This window comes from Stenella coeruleoalba, assembly GCF_951394435.1.
Source record: "Stenella coeruleoalba genome assembly, chromosome: 18".
NCBI lineage: Eukaryota > Metazoa > Chordata > Mammalia > Artiodactyla > Delphinidae > Stenella > Stenella coeruleoalba.
The window spans coordinates 52,146,647-52,165,622 of record NC_137164.1 but is presented as its reverse complement, the minus strand read 5'-3'; the positions used below and the strand labels follow the sequence as shown (position 1 = coordinate 52,165,622).

General features: G+C 39.1%; 1 long non-coding RNA gene across 1 annotated transcript in view; it reads right to left on the bottom strand.

The window, feature by feature from the left end:
- Nucleotides 1-18,759, bottom strand: part of LOC307176548 — a 427,685-nt gene extending 408,926 nt beyond the window's left edge. Inside the window, exons 1-2 of the long non-coding RNA XR_013824819.1 lie at nucleotides 18,295-18,759; nucleotides 16,843-16,965 (exon numbers count right to left, since the gene is read on the bottom strand). This is a non-coding gene — a long non-coding RNA (uncharacterized lncRNA). The remainder of the gene's footprint in view (nucleotides 1-16,842; nucleotides 16,966-18,294) is intronic.
- Nucleotides 18,760-18,976: the final 217 nt, after the last annotated feature.

Sequence of the window (18,976 nt, the reverse complement as noted above, 5' to 3'; positions counted from 1 at the left end):
CATCCCTAGAGCTTAGCAGGAATTGCCATCTTGTTTCATGGCCAGAACGGACTTTACAATGTGCAGGTGGTATCCTTATCCTGCTAACTGTTCCCAAATATGAGTTCTGGAAAGCTGCTTTATTTTCAGAACCTCTTAACTCAGGATAAGGTATGGGTCCTACAAACTGTTAGAAAGCTTTGGACTTTGGTTTAAGGGAACTACTCATAATCTGCTCCAGTTATTGAAAATAGCAAAATAAAGTTCCCTGTGGTCTTTTAGTATGTCGGTCTCCAAATACCGAGAAAATAATGTATCAGCTGAGTTGGACAAATGAGTTGGTTAACAATGCTCTGAAAGGAGATAACACTTAACCAACATCATCCTCTGTGCAGTAGAAAAGGAAGGGCCATAATTAGCACAGAGGATTTACATTTATTTTTCCGTTATGATCTGAGCTTAATCAAGATATACACTGGTCATATTTATGTCTATCCAATACAAAATAATTGAGTAAAAGCAATCATTATCTATCTTTATTTTAACACCTGATGCAGATGCAAATACTCCCAGAATGTCTACTGAAGCTTAACGATCAAATTAACCGCAGCAATTCCCCACAGCAGAATATTTAATTATATTCTAAAATGTGGATAAAGGGAAACAGTAAAAACATTGATTTGGAGACAGCATAAAAGGCAGATGTCATCAGTAAGATTACACTTTGAATTTTATTTAATGTAGGGCAAAAGAGAAAAAAATGCTTTTCTCCCAACTATATTTTTTCATAGAGGACATAGGCACTTTTTGTCCCTCAGAAAATTACTGAATGGAGGAATACAAATGCTAATAAAAACCTTTTGGCTTCTTTTCAGTTCCTAACACATACTCTAGAGTTCATGCTACGGTTATCAGGAGAAATCTATGGAAAATAAAGCTGAACAGAACTGCAGATCATCACCTGGCTTAACCTTGTCAAGCAGGGATGAGACCGGAAGTGCCAGGTGACACTGACTGACAGAAATGAAAACCCGTGAAGAAAACACACTGAGGAATGGATAGTGAAAAACTTAATGAGATCTGTACCCTACCATGGCCAAGATCAGAGAAAAGTGATATACGCATTATGTGTTCCAGCAAACGGATAAGTTCCGGCAGCCTTTTTTAGCCTTTCCACAACCCTCTTTACACAGTCTTGATGATGGGCAGAGGGTCATTTGGAGAGATAATATTTCTAATTGTATAAATTATATTCCTGATGTCCTAATACCAAGGTTATTACAGTTCAAAAATCATTCAGTGGATTATGCAAGGTCATAAATTAAAGAAAAAAGATTTGGAAACCACAGGAATTTTTAATTTCCTAGAATTTTTTATTATATTCTTGTTTTAATTGTGGTAAAATATGCATAATATAAACTGTACATTTTTAAATGTGCAGTTCAGTAGTATTAAGTATAGTCACACTGACAACCAATCTCCAGAACTCGTTTAATCTTGCAGAAAACTGAAACTCTATTTCTATACCCACTAAACAACAACTCCCTCCCCCCAACCCCTGACAAACACCATTCTACTCTCTATATCCATTAATTTGACTTCTCTAGGTATTTCATATAAGTAGAATCATACAGTGTTTGTCTTTTTGTGTCGGGCTTATTTCACTTAGCATTACGTCCTCAGTGTTCATCCATGTTGCATATGTGTCAGAACTGCCTTCCTTTTTAAGGCTGAATAATATTCAGTTGTAGCATGTATCACATTTATCCATTCATCTATCGCTGGACACTTGGGCTGCTTCCACCGTTTGGCTGTTGTGAACAACGCTGCTACAAACTAGTCTTTCCACTTTAATCCTATGTTTGTGCCTCAGACCTGCAATCATGAAAAACTGCCATATCAGGTCCTTCACATTCCTGCTGAATGGGAAGACTGACCACAAAAATGTGATGCGTCTCCTACTAAGATACTGAATTCTATTAAAGAACCCTGCCCCATCCCTCCTCCCTTCTGTTGTTTTAATGTGTACCTATAAGACATTTACAAAAACCTTAAGGAAGAGGCATAACATACGAACTTTGAAAAATTATATCCCACCTGGGGAGAAGGAGGTGTGTCAGAATCTGGGGCAAGGGGTTAATGTGTATGACTTTAAAAATCCTGTACTTTATCCTGACACACATAACGTCTTGAGACCTACACCAATGGCTCCCTGGCTTTAAGATTTGACTGCCCAGTTAAATGTAAAAAAAATATTCCTTAAAGAAAAACATTCAAAATTAAGTAGTTTGGAATTTAAGGAAATTCCTTAACTGTAAAAGATTTAACTCAATGAAAAATTCACTTCTTTGCTAGAACAAATAAAAACTATCTCAAGCACATCCCACAGGAACCAATGGTCTGTAACGTGAAATCAGCACCTCACTAGTTACAAGTCAAGTTCCTCCCTTCCTGCCACATGACCTTCACCAGGCCCAAGAGAAAGAGCAGGAGCTGTTAGATCCGTTTCAGGGGTAAGAAAACTCATGCGCTGGGTGGGTAAATGAGCTGCCATAGGCACCATGATCAGCAAATGGCAAAAATCAAATGTAGGACCCTAGACTCTTCTGTGGAACACAGAACTGAGAGCGTTTAGAAACCTTTATAGCAATTTACAAAGCACATTCTGTCTGTTGAATCTAAAAAATAAATTAGGGTTTGTACTTTATGTCCTGGGAGTTTTCTTTTTTTTTTTTTTAACATCTTTATTGGAGTATAATTGCTTTACAATGGTGTGTTAGTTTCTGCTTCACAACAAAATGAATCAGTTATATATATACATATGTTCCCATATCTCTTCCCGCTTGCGTCTCCCTCCCTCCCACCCTCCCTATCCCACCCCTCCAGGTGGTCACAGAGCACAGAGCTGATCTCTGTCCTGGGAGTTTTCATTTCATTTCTCATAATTAATTTCACTGTATTCTAAAAAGTATATCAGCCCACAAAAATTTGAGGGTTAAAGAAACTAATCCTTCACCACGGTTGGACTCAAATTCCTCTCAAAAGCAAATCAACCCCTAATGGGTGTAGGTGAAAATAAGCATGTATCAGGAATTCTATACACCATCTCAAAATACTTTATAAGTAATAGTTAAGAAATGCAAATATTCACAAAATATGAGAATTTTCTAACCAGCTTATCAAAAACAGCATACAATGCACAAAGAGGTAAACACTGCACTTCAAAATACCAGATGTCAAGGACAGAATCTGAAAGTGAAGGTTAAACGTTACCATCAAGGACAAAAGATGGTTTGACAAGGCATAGTTCCTTCTTCATGGCACATAGAAGAAACCACAGCCCTGCACAACCACTGCCCCGTTGCTGACCATTCCAGGGGTCTCTGGTTGTCAACCATTCCTTAGGTCACTGAACCTCCCTGCTGGAGAGAACATCCAGTGTCTTCTCGTCACCTAGGGTCACTCTACAGGTCAGGAATAAATGGCAAAAGGGGCATCTTTGGCACCCAGCTAAATAACCACGTCATCTGCTTAGTGCACTCCTGTAGTGTTTTCTTTTTTTCTTTTAGATAATAGTTAAATTCAGGTTCAATACAATTTATAGCATTAAAACCAGATTCTTTTTTGAGGTAATAAACTAGGTTCTACAGTTTCTCTCTCTGGTAAATTGGTCCTTTAAAGCCGCAAAGTTTATAACAGATCTGCCATGAACACTCTTGTAAACATGAATTTTTTCATATTCAGGTTTCTTTTCGTTGCCTTAATTTTCAGGTAATTATACTCTTTTGTTCCACCCCAAGCAGCACGTTACCTTCCTTGGTATTTATACATCCCAATAATTGCAGATGGTTATCAAAGCCTATCTTTGCTGTCGCTAAGCCCAGATGAACCTATTTAATTCCCTTACGTGTCCTCTTAAGTCAGTCCCTCCAGCCCCCTCAATCATCTCCCTGACTCCTTGTCGGAATGTTTTCCAAGAAAACGTCTACATCTTTCCTGGTCTCGGCCTCCCAGAACAAATGTGGTTTTCAGGTGCCATTTCATCAGGATCACTTCCCTACCCCGGGGTAAATCTCTTGAATTCTTCACATCCCTTTGGTCTTTTTCCCCCTTCCTATATCCAGCATGGGTCCACGGTATTTTGCTGCCCAAGGCAAAATGAGGCTTCTCTTCTTTTATGCCATGTAATTGGATTTATTTCAGAAAGTTTCACATTCTCTCCTCCACTCTCCCCACTCCTCCTTCTGTTCCTGAATTATAGATACACTGCTAAATTATCTGGCTGCAAAAGACCATCAACAAATCCAAAGTCTTGTAGTATTTGGAAAGGTCAAACGCTCTAGGAAGTGTGGACTCTGATAAGTCATTTCTAAAAGCCTCGGTGTCCTGTCTGTAAAAGTGGGCAATGACAAAAATAAGAAAATGTTTGTAAAAATATGAAAGAATATACAAAATTATTTGTAACAGGGAAGGAATTCTATAAAGTAAGCGTTTTGTTCTTTTTTATAATAATTCAGGCTTTGTTAGAAATAACAAGGTCACAAAATGACTTAGCAAAAGTAAATACTGCATGTGGAAGAAATGCTACCAGTAATCCAGACTTTATGCTTCCTCTCTCAAAAGTCTTCAAAATCATGAAAGGTCTGTTGCTTAAATATTGTCCTGTATATTTAAGGACTATAAATATAGTCCTATCCGGGAAGGGATTTTGTATAAGGATGAACAGTTGGCCTGCTGGACATAAGGACTGCCTCACTGGGAGAAGGGAGAGCACAGAAAGCCCCTCCCACAGGTAGCAGTTCAATTGTTAAAACTTTCCCAAGTGGAGATCTGGGCCTCCGTGCCCGGGAATGCATGCGCTGATGCCACATATCAGACATTTGGATGCATGTTGCTGGGATCAATAGATGCTTTGGGGAAAGACCATAAACTCCTGAGAGTGACTGTCACCAATTAAAGCATAACTGTTCACGCCAGGGAACTCCTTAAGCTTTACACAAAGAGACTCTCATCTTTTACAACCAGAAGGCAAGAAAAATTTAGGATCCAACCCCAGAATTACTTTAAGAGCAGCAGAGCTCCAGGAGAGGTTGTATTCTCAATCTTGACCCATTCATGACTCCAAGGTCAGGGCTCTGATTCTGAAGTAGTGGGAACGTAAGATACGGGGTGAAGATACCTGAGTGGATACATTAAAAAAAATATTAAATCCTAAGATTTTCCTGAGCCTTCTGGGCCTGCAGAAGTGGTCCACTCCTCCCTGTTAAAGGCTAGTGTCAATGCAACTAGTCACTAAACAATCTATGATGAGGAATAGAAGAGAGTTTTGTTCGAGCCAAGTTGAGGACTCTAGCCAGGGAGCCAGAGATTCGAGAAGCATTCGAATTGTGTTCCACTGGACTACAAAGCAGAGGAGGCTTATCTAGGCAAAAACTGCAAAATTGCACAAATTGTTTGTCAAGAATTAGGATTGGAGCTGGCAAGAAGTAAGGGTGCTTGTTAAACAAGGATTGGTCACATAGTGACAAGGGGAGACCTCAAGACCTTAAGGTTGCAGCTAGGAGCTGGTAGCAGATAACTGTTTTGAGTACAGCTGGTGGTATCCTTGAATCTGATACAGTTCAGAAAATTCAAGTTCTCAGTGATGCAGAAACATGTCTGAAACCACACCCATAATGGCCACTCGGCTCCATTTTGGATGCCTGAGCCACAGTTACTCCATTTGGTTTGTAAACGATTTTAAATATGTCATCACTAGTGACAGACCTCCCTTTCTTAAAAATTATGAAGGAACTTCTGCCTCACAAGATCTCTCACACACACACACACACACACACACACACACACACACACACACACACACAGCATTCTTGATCTACTCCGACTTCCTGGCCACCAGACAATAACTAGGACTAAGTCAAAATAAAATCCTGCTGAAGAAGTATTGGATCTGCTAACAAAGCAAAGAGATTATAGCTTAATATTGCCTCAGGGCCCAAAGATGTACGAGCAGAAACTGGAGGAGTACAAGATGGAATTCCAAGTACCACATCAATAGGAGCAGAACATACAACTGGACTAGAAAGAGTTTCTAGGATGGCAGCACTCTTCTGGGATACACAACTTCACATACCGGCAAGGATCCCGGGAGATAATACTCCTACATTGCTAGGACGGCTCTGGGAAGCTTGGAGAAAGTGATAGCACTCACTAAATGAGTAGAAATGCCACAACTATCACGGTTAATAGTAAAGAAGGGGTCAAAAAACTCAGAGACGTGGGCATGCTAGAGTGGAATATAAATGGTAAAAATGAATGCATAAATGAATAAATATCTTCCCTTACCTTGGAAAGACACATTTATACACTGCTGCCAGAATTTTCTTTCTAAAACTCAAATCTTATCACATGACTCTTCATTCGCACATACCAAACAAAATTTAATTGTTTTAGATTTTTTATTTTTATTATCTGTGCCTGGCATGTATTTGCCATATCAAAAAATATTTGTTGAATAAATGAAAGGACCTGCTGAGCTCTCAAGACTCAGTTCCTCCCGCTACCTTCTCTTCTAAATACCTCTCATTTGAAAGGACAGACACGATGTCTTTCTCACCACTCCCCAAATACGACAACCATTCACAGCCTGGGCCTCTATATAAGCTGATCACTCTGCCTCAAATGCTATCTCAACCTTCTTTCATCCATTCACCCAACAAATGTTTACTGAGTGCTACACACACCCTCTCTGCCAATTCCAATTCACTCTTTATGACATCCTCTCTGAGAAGGGATTCCTGTCTTCCCCAAGATAAGCGGGCTTCTCTGGGCCATGGCACCTTGAACCTTCCCCTCTAGACACCTCCCCTTTGAACTGCTATTTGTCAGTTTACATGTCTTTCTCTCCACTTCACTGAGTGCACTCAAAGCAGGAAGACCACCCTCTAGCTCAGACCCCAGTGAACAGGAAGATGTGTTGCGGATACCTATTTCTTTCATCTGCCTGGTCTCATTTTCAACGTTCTTGTAGCAACACTCCTGCTTCTTTGAGGAACTACTGCACTCTCCCCCTGCTCCCCACTCTGTGTGGCTCCAACTTCTAATCCCAGTTCATCAGTCATGGGTATCACACATGCCCTTAGTCACAGAGGTGGGCACGTGACCCAAGCAGGGACCTGTGTGGTCCCTGCACAGGAAGGAGCTCCCTCTTCCCAAGGGGTGGGGGGGTCACTAACTTAAAGCAGCCTGTGGCCATGACCTCCTGCTCTCAACCACATGAAGGAAGCGCATCTGAAATAGGGAGAATGTGGCCAACAAGCAGAGAGAAGTAGAGCGGGGATAGCAGACCTAACATTGTTTTAGTCTCTGAAGTCCCTGAGGCCGGATGCACCCCGAGTCATTCAGGTAAATCATCCCAAAAAATTGTTGAATGAACACAAATGAAAATTTTAAATATACTTTCAAAACAGTGTTCATTGTCAAAACTCAAATCAAACATATTAAATTATTCGATAAATTATTATCGAGCCTCTACTGTGGGCTGGGCCTTCTTTTAGATGTTAGGCTGGCACAAGCCACTTACTCTTTTCATAATATAATGCTAATTCGAAATTAGCACTTACCTCCAAAAAAGGAAACAAGCCCTTAGAATTTTATTAAATATTTGTATTTTAGAGTGATAAGCCCAGTCTTTTTTATTGTATCTATTCTTGGTTATTGGGATAATTTATGTTCTAATGTGAAAGCAGATAATAGCCCTCCAAAATGGTATAGATATTGGATCAGTCATGCAAAAGTCAGCTAAACAGTAAACATAATATATCAAATGAGGTCAGGAATAAAAATGTATATTTTACCCACAATTGTATATATTTACCCACAAGAATTAAGATGGATTTGATTCTCAATAAGGCAAGAATGATAATGTAAGAATCGTATTACTTGTTAATGATCTAACTAACTTGCCACCTAAAGGCGCTGACACATTTCCCCTGAAATAGAGTAGCATGGAGTGGAGGTACCAGATGGCACACTCAAGAGGTCAGTGTTCTCTTGGAAAGCATGCAGCCTGAAACTTAACATCCCTAAAGATGTGATCTACCCCAAACAGAATACAGGACTCCTACCACCTGGTACTGTGAATCCTGACTGTAGAATTTTGGCATTCAAGGATTAAATACATGAGGTATAAACTCCTAGAGAATAACTCAAATCAGTGACATGTATTTTTCCCAAGGCACCAAATAACAAGGCTGGTAATTTCAAGCAAATCTCTTAGCTAGACCTATGTGTGTTTCCCAAATCTGGCTATGTCTCAGAATCACAGCTTTTTAAAACTAAAGCTATCTGGGTACTTACCTACCAGTCAGATTCTGAATCAATGGATCTAAGATAAAGCCTGAGCACCAGTATTTTTTTTTCAGTTCCCAAGATCAAAGCGATGTAAAGCCAGATTTGAGATCTAGGAAACAGTCCAGCACTCCTATCTGAATAAATCTTTCTTTTTCTCTACCAGTCATCATGCACACTCAACTTTTTTTGATGTCCATTAAGTGAGATATAAAATTTCAGCTAATATTGGAGAGATGGTTAACTTGCGTCATGAAGCTATACTTAGGAAATGTGATGTTTTTCCATATCCAAGAATTGGGGAATTCATGAAGATCTTAGAACACAACCCTCCTGAACATCAAGAGTCTACTATATCTTATAAATTTTAAGATTGCAATGGCAGCTATATTATATTTAAAAATCTTGAATTTTAGAACTCACATAGACTTGGGAACTCATTCAGTCTAACTTCCTCATTTTACAGAAGAGAAATCAGAGCTATTGATGTTAATGTATTAATATCATTAATGGATTTCATTCGGATGGCAGATGAACTCTGAAATGTATATTTTAGTGTAAATTTTTCAAATTCTGCTTTGGTGAACACAGCAATGTCCTAAATCACAAAAGCCTTCCAAAATACTGAAACTGATCTGTGGAGTCCACTGTGCCATTGGGTCAGTAAATAAATTGGGAGCTGATTACATCTGTAAAAGCCTCTCAGTTGGCAACCATGACTACCTTCCACCTATTAAAATGGTCAGTTGATCATTTAGATCAACTGATCATTTAGAAAGGCTCTAATCTGAAAAACAAGGAAATTTCTATAAATCAAGTTGAAAAAAATGTTGACAGAGTACTGTGTTCTAAGATGGAGCATATTCTAAAATGGGGTGGATCATAACATAGGTTTGTGGCTCAGGGTTACCTCCAGGAAACACTCAAGGCTTCTGAAGTTTGATTAGTGAATCTGAGCAGAACATGTAACTTTCTAATCATAACAAACATAATGTTCAAAAAGAATACTACTTATTGGTTTTCAAGAGAATTCTACCTCAAGTGAAACTGATACAACATTTCTTGTAGACATGCACAAATTGGTTCATTTGTATACAGTGCCAGCTTTTATAACATTGAGAATAAATACACTACAAAGTTCTCAAAAGTTATCTTCAGATGTTTAATACCTGTATAATTGAGGAGGCTTGTGGCTCTAGGTGACTTATAGTATGTCACCATTTTATATAGCAACACTCCAAAGAAATCTGTCAAGTTTAGACTAAGTTTGTACAAGGCAAGACTCAGTGTGAAACCTATCTCAGATCACTTCAGACATTTTTAGCATACATACGAAGCTGGCCAGAGACAGAATGCCCACACCAGATCTACAGCATCTACCATCTGTAGCATATGTCATTGGTCAACTGTGCTTCAGACCGTGGGGGAAATATTCCTGAGATGCCGGTGATTTTCTAATTTGTAACAAACAGAGACATAGAACCAGGCCCAAAAGGGTCAGAGCTTGAAGGGGGATTATTTCTTTTGTTCATTAATTTGTTTATGCAATAATCCCATATTAAGCACATTCATTACAAATACAAACTAGCAACTTAGATCTGGAGCTTTCCATTGATAAGTTAACAGGTTATATAGTATAACCTTGTCTGTTTGAGATTTACTGAACTGGAAAAAGAAAATTTATTATTTCAGTGTAAAAATTGACTTAGAGAAAGAAAAATACATATTCTCAACGAGTTATTCATACTGTAGAAATTATTGAAACTGTTATTTAGGAACTATCACAAGACTGTGCTCTAAGATTTTCCCAATAAGGAAAATAAATTCTCCCCTGAGTCTCAAATCAAAACCAATAAGTTCAAGTACAAAGTCAACAAGTAAGGTCATCCCATCTGTGAAGATTTCTTTAAATAGTGACATAATACAAGGTGGATCCCTCCTATTACTTATTTAGTAATTTCATCTTAGCACATCTGAAATTTTAAGAAATAGTAATTTTTTTCTATGCCATCAAGTTTACTGGTTATTCATCCATGAATAATATCAGAGGTAACAGATGCTACATTTAGGAAAAACAATGTCACATGCTATACCAGGAAGTTTTTAAAAGAAAAGAATGGTTTGGAAAAAATAGAACTCAACATCACATTAAAGAAATTTTTATTCTAAATATATTAGAGGAAGTATTTGGAGGGCATAGGCTCATATTTCTAGTTCAGAACTTCCTTTCAACTCTTTCTACTCAGTCAACAAGTTTCTCATTCCAAAAACACGTCTAACCTCACCTAGGCTGTATAATTTTTCTAAAAGCACTCAGTTCTCAAAATGGCCAGTGTCCCAAACCTTTCTATTTGAAAAAAAAGGGCAAAAGACAAAGAAGAACTCAATCTAATCATCTGAATTTCTCTTTTTTCCTATTCAAGAATGAGAAGTATTTCAAAGTAAAAGGTTAGTGACATGTAGAAAAATCCTTGTGCCATAATGCACAGTATAGAAAATACTTAGGACACTTATAATACAATATTGTGTTACCATAAAATGTTTTATTTAAGTCCCTCATCTTTCTCAAAAATAAAAAAGCTTGGAAGAACCCAACAGAAAAAGACATCTTAACATCTTAACACTGATTAAGAAATGAAATTATAAAATAAAAACTTAAGTATTGAGGAGAAAGCAAATATTCTAAAAACATAATTGAGAGTGAAATTTATCTGTGATCATCCTGAGAGGTAGGGATAAAATAAGAAACACAATCACCTATGTTGACCCTTTGAATGTAGAAGTGGAAGCACATCAATTTCTTGACTAAAATAGTATTATTAATATCATCTAGGATTTTATACTGTGTGGCTCAATAGCTAATGTTCTTGACAATGGTTTTCCAACAAATACAGAAGTCCTCTTTAAATGACTCTTTCTTATATAACCCCCAGCTTTCCAGAGAACACATCCTGGAGATAAAAATAGGGTCATGAGAAGAGTATTCTCCAATTCTATGCCAATTGAGAAAGTGCAACCCATGGTAAATTCCTCAACAAATGAAAAGTCCCCAAGAAGGGCCTTCTTGGCTACAATTTGCCATCCACAATTTTCTTTCTCTCCTGTTCTATAGTGACAGCTCTGTCACTGCTGAGGCCAAAAATGGTGGCTACATCACTGTAGCTCACAGAAGTGGCCATCACCAATGGTTAGCAAGGACATTAACGTTGTTGCTAAGAGTTGATGTCTGTCCTGAGACTGCCACCTTCCATTTGAATACACTAAGCTTGACTTTACCTTTGGGGCTTGCCCTAGCTATTCCTCTGCCTGGGAAGCTTTTTCCTCATGTCTTCATGTGGCTAACTCCCTCAGGAGCCCGTGTCTCTGCTCAGATAGCCTATGTTTCCCTGAACATGCTACCTAAAGTTATCATTATCCCCTAGTCCCTCTCTATCCCATAACCCTGTTTTATTTTGGACTTGGACCTAGTCACCAAAACAATCAATCACTCCTTCTTTCTGATTCTTCCTAGAGGACCAAAAAACAAAAACCAATCAAATCAAAACAAACAAACAACAAGAAAAACACTTAAAGTTGGCCAAGTTAATGGGCAGATAGTGGGATGAGTTCCTCAAAGTTGTGCAGCATCAAATAAATAAAAAGCAGTCAGTGCCCTCCTTCTATCTGGTTTTGAAATTCAGGTTTACTTCCAATGGGTCCTGATTGGACCTCGTGCAGCAATATAGCAAAATGTTAAAAGGTAGCAAATATATTTCAGGAGGTTTTTCCCAAATTAAATATCTGCACAAGGGGCTTCCCTGGTGGTCCAGTGGTAAAGAATCTGCCTTGCAATGCAAGGGATGCAGGTTCGATCCCTGGTCAGGGAACTAAGACCCCACACATCACAGGGTAACTAAGCCTGCAGTGCCTCAACTACTGAGCTCACACACCTCAACTAGAGAGCCCACGTGCCACAAACTACAGAGCCCACACGCTCTGGAACCCGTGCACCACAACTAGAGAGAAGCCCGCACACCACAACGAAGAGCCCACGCGTCCCAACGAAAGATCCCACAGGCCTCAGTGAAGATCCCACGTGCCGCAACTAAGAGCCAATGCAGCCAAAAATAAATAAATAATTAAAACAAATAAATAATAAATCTTACCCAAAATATCTGCACAAATTAATAAGGTTAATGTACTACTAACCTCAAATTTTCCATTTGTCCCCAAAGTATGATCAATTAAACATACTTTGTTAAAAGAAAAAGTGCTGATCTCTAGAACAGAGGTGTCGGCACATGTGGTACAAATAGGAAGAATTTCGACTGAAACAAGTACATCTCTGAGAAACAGGCACTCTAAAACTTAGAGCAGTGAGGAATCCAGAAAGTTTGGTTAGGTGTGAGAGGAAGTTCTTTACTTAATGGCAAGCCAGAGCATGTGAAGATGGCAGAACTATTTCATAAGATTACACAGTGGCTCCTTACAAACTGAAAGGATTATTTAGCCATAATCTCCGTACTTCCCAAAACAATGACACTGTGATTACAGCGCATGCCCAACACCGATAAGAATATTTTTATTACTCACCAAGCTGACTTCAAAAAGGTTCAGGATTCGTTTGCAGAATTTAAGACAAGATTTAAACAGCTAGAGTACATAGTATTTGTTTAGGTTGTCCTTTTTGAATGTTGGCATGAAATTGAGGCTGATTATGAAATGTTAATATGCTGACCGCCATGGTGTTACCTGAACTGGATGACCTGGCATTGCTGTTGAAGTCTCAAGGCCACAACAAGGTATATTAAACTTTGGGAAATACAGCCACAGGACACACCAGCAGAACTTGCAAAACTCTGCTGTGATATCGCAAGGACTGTTTAATTAGTATTTATAGTTGATGTTTCCCAGCCAAGTCTCTCAGTACAAAAAAGTAAATTTGGCATTGCAAGGACTCATCTACCCTCTCAGACTTCCAACACCAAGTATTCATGAGACTTCATGACAGTAAACTTAATTTTTTTCCATTAATGTCTGTTACAAAATTGGTGAGTGACTTGAGGAAAATATTTTGACCAAATCTAAAGATCATAAACAAAAAAGAGTTGGTGGGGGGGGATTCAAATTACACTTTTTCCTATTTCCTAAATACAAATTTGTCCTGAGAAGTAGAATCAAACATCTTTAGTTTAAAAATAAAAACTAGGTTTAAAAAAAAAAAAAAGAAAGATATACCATGCTCTTTGATAGAAAGGCAAAAGTATCAACTTGGATTTTTCCTAAATTAGTATGTAAATTTAGCTTAATTCTAATAATCATGCACATGGATTTTTTAAACTAGATATACTAAATGAAAAAGAAAATAAAAAATTAGAAATAAAACAACAAAAATAACCACAAAATTTGATGAAATAGCAATAGAATATTTCTATATGGTAAAAAAAAATATGTGTATATATATATATATATATATTAAATCAAGTCAAAATGCTAAAAACAAACTGGAAATATTATTTGCAATTCATGTACACAATGGGGAAAGGACAGTCTCTTTAACAAACTGTGTTGGGGAAACTGGACAGCCACATGCAAAGGAATGTAACTGGACCACTATCTTACATTATACACAAAAATTAACTGGAAATGGATTAAAAACTTGAACCTAAGACCTGTATCCATAAAACTTGTAAAAGAAAACATAGTCAGTAAGCTCCTTGACACAGTTTTGGATGATGATTTTCTGAATCTGACACCAAAAGCTAAAGCAACCAAAGCAGAAACAAACAAGGGGGACTACATCAAGCTAAAGAGCTTTGGCACGGCAAAGGAAACCACCAACAAAATGAAAAGGCAACCTACTGAACAAATGAATGTATTTGCAATTCATATATCCGATAAGGGGTTAATATCCAAAATATATAAAGAACTCATACAACTTTATAGGAAAAACAATTTTTTAAAGAGCAGAAGATGTGAAAAGACATTTTTCCAAAGAAGACATACAGATGGCCAAAAGGCACATGAAAACATGTTCATCATTAATCATCAGGGAGATGCAAATCAAAACCACAATGCGATATCACCTCACACCTGTTAGAATGGATATTATATCAAAGAGACAATAAATAACATGTTGGTGAGAATGTGGAGAAAAAGGGACTCTTGTGCACTACTGATGGGAAAGTAAATTGGTGCAGCTGCAGTGGAAAACTGTATGAAGTTTCCTTAAAAAATTAAAAATAGATCTACTGTATGATCCAGCAATTCCACTTCTGGGTATTTATCTGAAGAAAATGAAAAGACTAACTCAAAAAGATATATGTACCCTTGTGTTTATTGCAGCATTACTTACAATAGCCAAGATAACCTAAGTGTCCATCAAATGGATAACTGGATAAATAAAATGTGATACATAAAATATATATATACACACACACACATCACACATGCGTGCGCATGCACACACACACAGGTGCACACAATGGAATATTACTCAGCCATAAAAAAGAAGGAAATCTTGCCATTTGCAACAACATGTATGAACCTTGAAGGCATTATACTAAGTGAAAGAAGTCATTCAGAAAATAGAAATACCATATGATTTCTTGTATATGTGTAATCCAAAAACAAAACAAACAAACAAAAAAACCCCACAAAAAACAAACTCATAAATGCAAAGAACAGATTGGTGGCTGCAAGAGCAGGAACAGGGGATGGGGAATGGGTGAAATGAGTGAAGGGGTCATTAAGTAATTTTTTTATAAAAAGAAAAGTGGCATTCTTGGAATAGGCTGCATACTCACAAGAAGCAGAGAGATAAAAACACTAGATATACTTATTTATTATGTGATGTGATACAAAATGGTTTGTGGAAAATGCTTTTAAGACACCATATCTATGGTGGTAAGGAACTAATTTTGGATCTAATCATCATTCTTTAGAAAAGACTGTAATCCAAGTTAGAATTAAATAAATAAGTAACCTTAAAACAAAACTTTTTAAAACTCAGTACGGAAACTTACGTTATAACACAACACAACTGAGATTTTATGGATGTGGGTGGTTAAACATGTGGGCCACTGAAAATTTAGTTAATCTGAAAACTTTCAGAATATATTTCCTTATATGTATTTGTCCATAGTAGTGTTAAAGCTTTTAATCTGCAGTCTGTCTAGTGATCAGAGAGGTAATAGTTAAGGAAAAAAAAGAAAGAAAGAAAATGCCCAAAACAAACTGAGAATAATATTTGCAATTCATGTCAAAAAAAAGTCTAATTTCTCTAATACCAGGAGCTTCTAACTATCAATAAGAAAAGACCAACAAAAAGCAATCAAAGTTTAGAAGCAGATTAGTCACTGAAGAATAAATACAAATGTCTCCTAAAAATATGAAAAGATCTTCAATAAAGAGTAATTTTAAAATGCTGAACTCTACTGAAATTCCATTTTTCACCCACCAGATTAGCAAAGTTCAAAAAGTTTGATGAGGTACAGTGATGGCAAGTATATAGTGAACCAGGAATTAAATTGCTGCTGGTGTGTAAATGAGTCCAAACTTCATGGAAAGCAATTGGCAATATCTATCAAAATTTACATGCACATACTTATGGAAATTCCGCCTCTAGGAATTCATCCAGTGGAAATACTTGCATATGTGCAAAACAATATTTACATAAAGATCTTCACTGTAACATAGTTTGTATTAGCAAAAGTTTGGAAATTGCCATCAGTAGGGCATTGCTTAAATAAGTGACAAGTCATCTAAACCATGGCAGCACTCTTGCTTTTCTACATGATGATCATTCTCCAACATCTGTTTTGCTAACAGGCCGTACTTTGCTAATCCTCTCCCCAGCCCTAGGAGATTAGTCTTGAAGTGTGCAAATCGATCATGGTCATTCCATTCTCCCTGTTGGAATACAATAAAACCTCCAGACCACTGTCTCTGGAGGAAACCAGTGGCTGGGGGATAGGAACTGAAAGGAGATTTACTTTTCTCTAAATGCCTCTTTGAACTTTCTGAATTTTTCAACAAGGACAAGTATGTATGAAAAAAATACATAAAATTTGTAAATAACGTCATCTTCCATTTCTAATTAAGAAAACTGAGGCCTAAAAATTATATTTTTGAAGGTTTTGAAAGTAGCAGCAGAAATGAAACCTAAGTCTATGTACTCTAGCTGTAAAGTGAGTCCCAGCAAGGCCCAGCCTATCTGGATATAAGGTCTGTTGTTATTTGCTTTAATATCATCTCTTTTCCCTGGTGAATATGCAGAATGGTTTAAAAACTGATAACCGTAAATTCAGGCAAAAGAGTTCAAATTCTATCTCTGCCACTCCTTGAGAGCTATATGAGTTTAAACAGGTAATGTACTTATTTGCACCTCAGCTTATTCATCATCAAACAAGATAACAATGAAACCTCAGGGCTGTGAGTATTCAGTTACAGTTGACCCTTGAGCAACACAGGTTTGAACTGCAGGGGTCCATTTGTACGCGGATTTTTTTCAATGAACACGACAGTACTACTTACCCCTCCTTGGCTGAGTCTGCGCACGCAGAATCGTGGATGCGCCCACCTTGGGACTTAAGTAGCAGTGGCTTTTGATATCCATCGCGGGTCCTGGAACCAATCCCCCAAGATACCAAGGAAGGACTGTGGTTTAAATGAGATAAATTAGAAAAAGCTGTTAGCCTTGTGCTGGGCTTTAATGAGTGCTCTAGTGGACATTGGTTGTTGTAATGTGCTCACTTAGTGAAAGTAGATTCAAATGAAGTTTTGGTACAATATTTTGGGAATTTCTCAGCACTCATTAAAATAATCTGAAATACCGCATCAGGGATCGTAAAACTAAGATTGGAATAACTCCTTTTAAATCAGCTAAAAGAGTATTCTGAGCAGTATTTCTCACACTTAAGCTTTGCCTGAACATTGGAATCACCTGAAGAGTTTTTTAAACTACTGATGCGTGAGTCCCACCTTCAGCGACTCTGATTTAATTGGTTTGGGCTGCAGTCTGGGCAGCAGAATTTTTAAAGAATTTTTAAAGGTCTAATGTGCAGCCAAGGTTGAGAACCACTGGCACAGACTCTTCATAAATCATCTGTTCTTAAGTTATAGCTATTCTCATGGTGTTGGTAGAGGTCTGAGGGCTTATATATTTCCCTCAAAGATTACAAGTTTCATCAGGACAAGAATTATCTCTTTCTTTTTCTTTTCAACCTCTGCTTTCTATTTTTCCTTTCATCTCATTAACTGCCCAGGTGAACCTTTATCTTCTTCTGTTGATTGATTGGCTATTAAAGATTGCAAACTCTGACAGCAGCTGGAAGCCTCCCTCCTTAAGAGTTTTCCTCAGGCTCTTTTCTGGGGCTAATGGCGGACTCCGGGAGGACTTATGCCAAGGAGTACTTCCCAGAACTTCCACTGCCAGTGTCCTTGTCCCTGCGGTGAGCCACCACCACCCTCCGCCTCTGCAGCAGACCCTCCAACACTAGTAGGAGAGGCCCTTTAATCATCAGCACAATGTATGGCACATGCAGAAATCGTTTAGACAAAAAAGTGTTTCAAGAGAGATTCCAGGAGAGGGGGAAGATGGTGGAGGAGTAAGACCCGGAGATCACCTTCCTCCCCACAGATACGTTAGAAATCAATCTACACGTGGAACAATTCCTACAGAACACCTACTGAACGCTGGCAGAAGACCTCAGACCTCCCAAAAGGCAAGAAACTCCCCACACACCTGGGTAGGGCAAAAGAAAAAAGAATAAACAGAGACAAAAGGATAGGAACGGGACCCGCACCAGTGGGAGGGAGCTGTGAAAGAGGAAAGCTTTCCACACACTAGGAAGCCCCTTCGCGGGCGGAGACTGCGGGTGGCGGAGGGGGAAAGCTTCGGAGCCACTGAGGAGAGCACAGCAACAGGGGTGCAGAGAGCAAAGCGGGGAGAATCCCACACAGAGGATCTGTGCCACCAGCACTCACCTGCCCGAGAGGCTTGTCTGCTCACCCGCCGGGGCGGGCGGGGCTGGGAGCTGAGGCTCGGGCTTCGGTCGGAGCGCAGGGAGAGGACTGGGGTTGGCGGCGTGAACACAGCCTGAAGGGGGCTAGTGCGCCACAGCTAGCCGGGAGGGAGTCCGGGAAAAGTCTGGAGCTGCCGAAGAGGCAAGAGACTTTTTCTTCCCTCTTTGTTTCCTGGTGCGCGAGAAGAGGGGATTAAGAGCGCTGCTTAAAGGAGCTCCAGAGACGGGCACGAGCCGCGGCTAAAAGCGCGGACCCCAGAGACGGGCAGGTGACACTGAGCCTGCTGCTGCCACCGCCAAGAAGCCTGTGTGCGAGCACAGGTCACTATCCACACCCTCCTTCCGGGGTGCCTCTGCAGCCCGCCACTGCCAGGGTCCCGGGATCCAGGAACAACTTCCCCGGAAGAACGCACGGCGCGCCTCAGGCTGGTGATACGTCACGCCGGCCTCTGCCGCCGTAGGCCCGCCCCACTGCATACCCATCCCTCCCCGCGGCCTAGAGTGAGCCAGAGCCACCAAATCAGCGGCTCCTTTAACCCCGTCCTGTCTGACTGAAGAACAGACGCCCTCCGGCGACCTACACGCAGAGGCGGGGCCAAATCCAAAGCTGAGCACCGGGAGCTGTACGAACAAAGAAGAGAAAG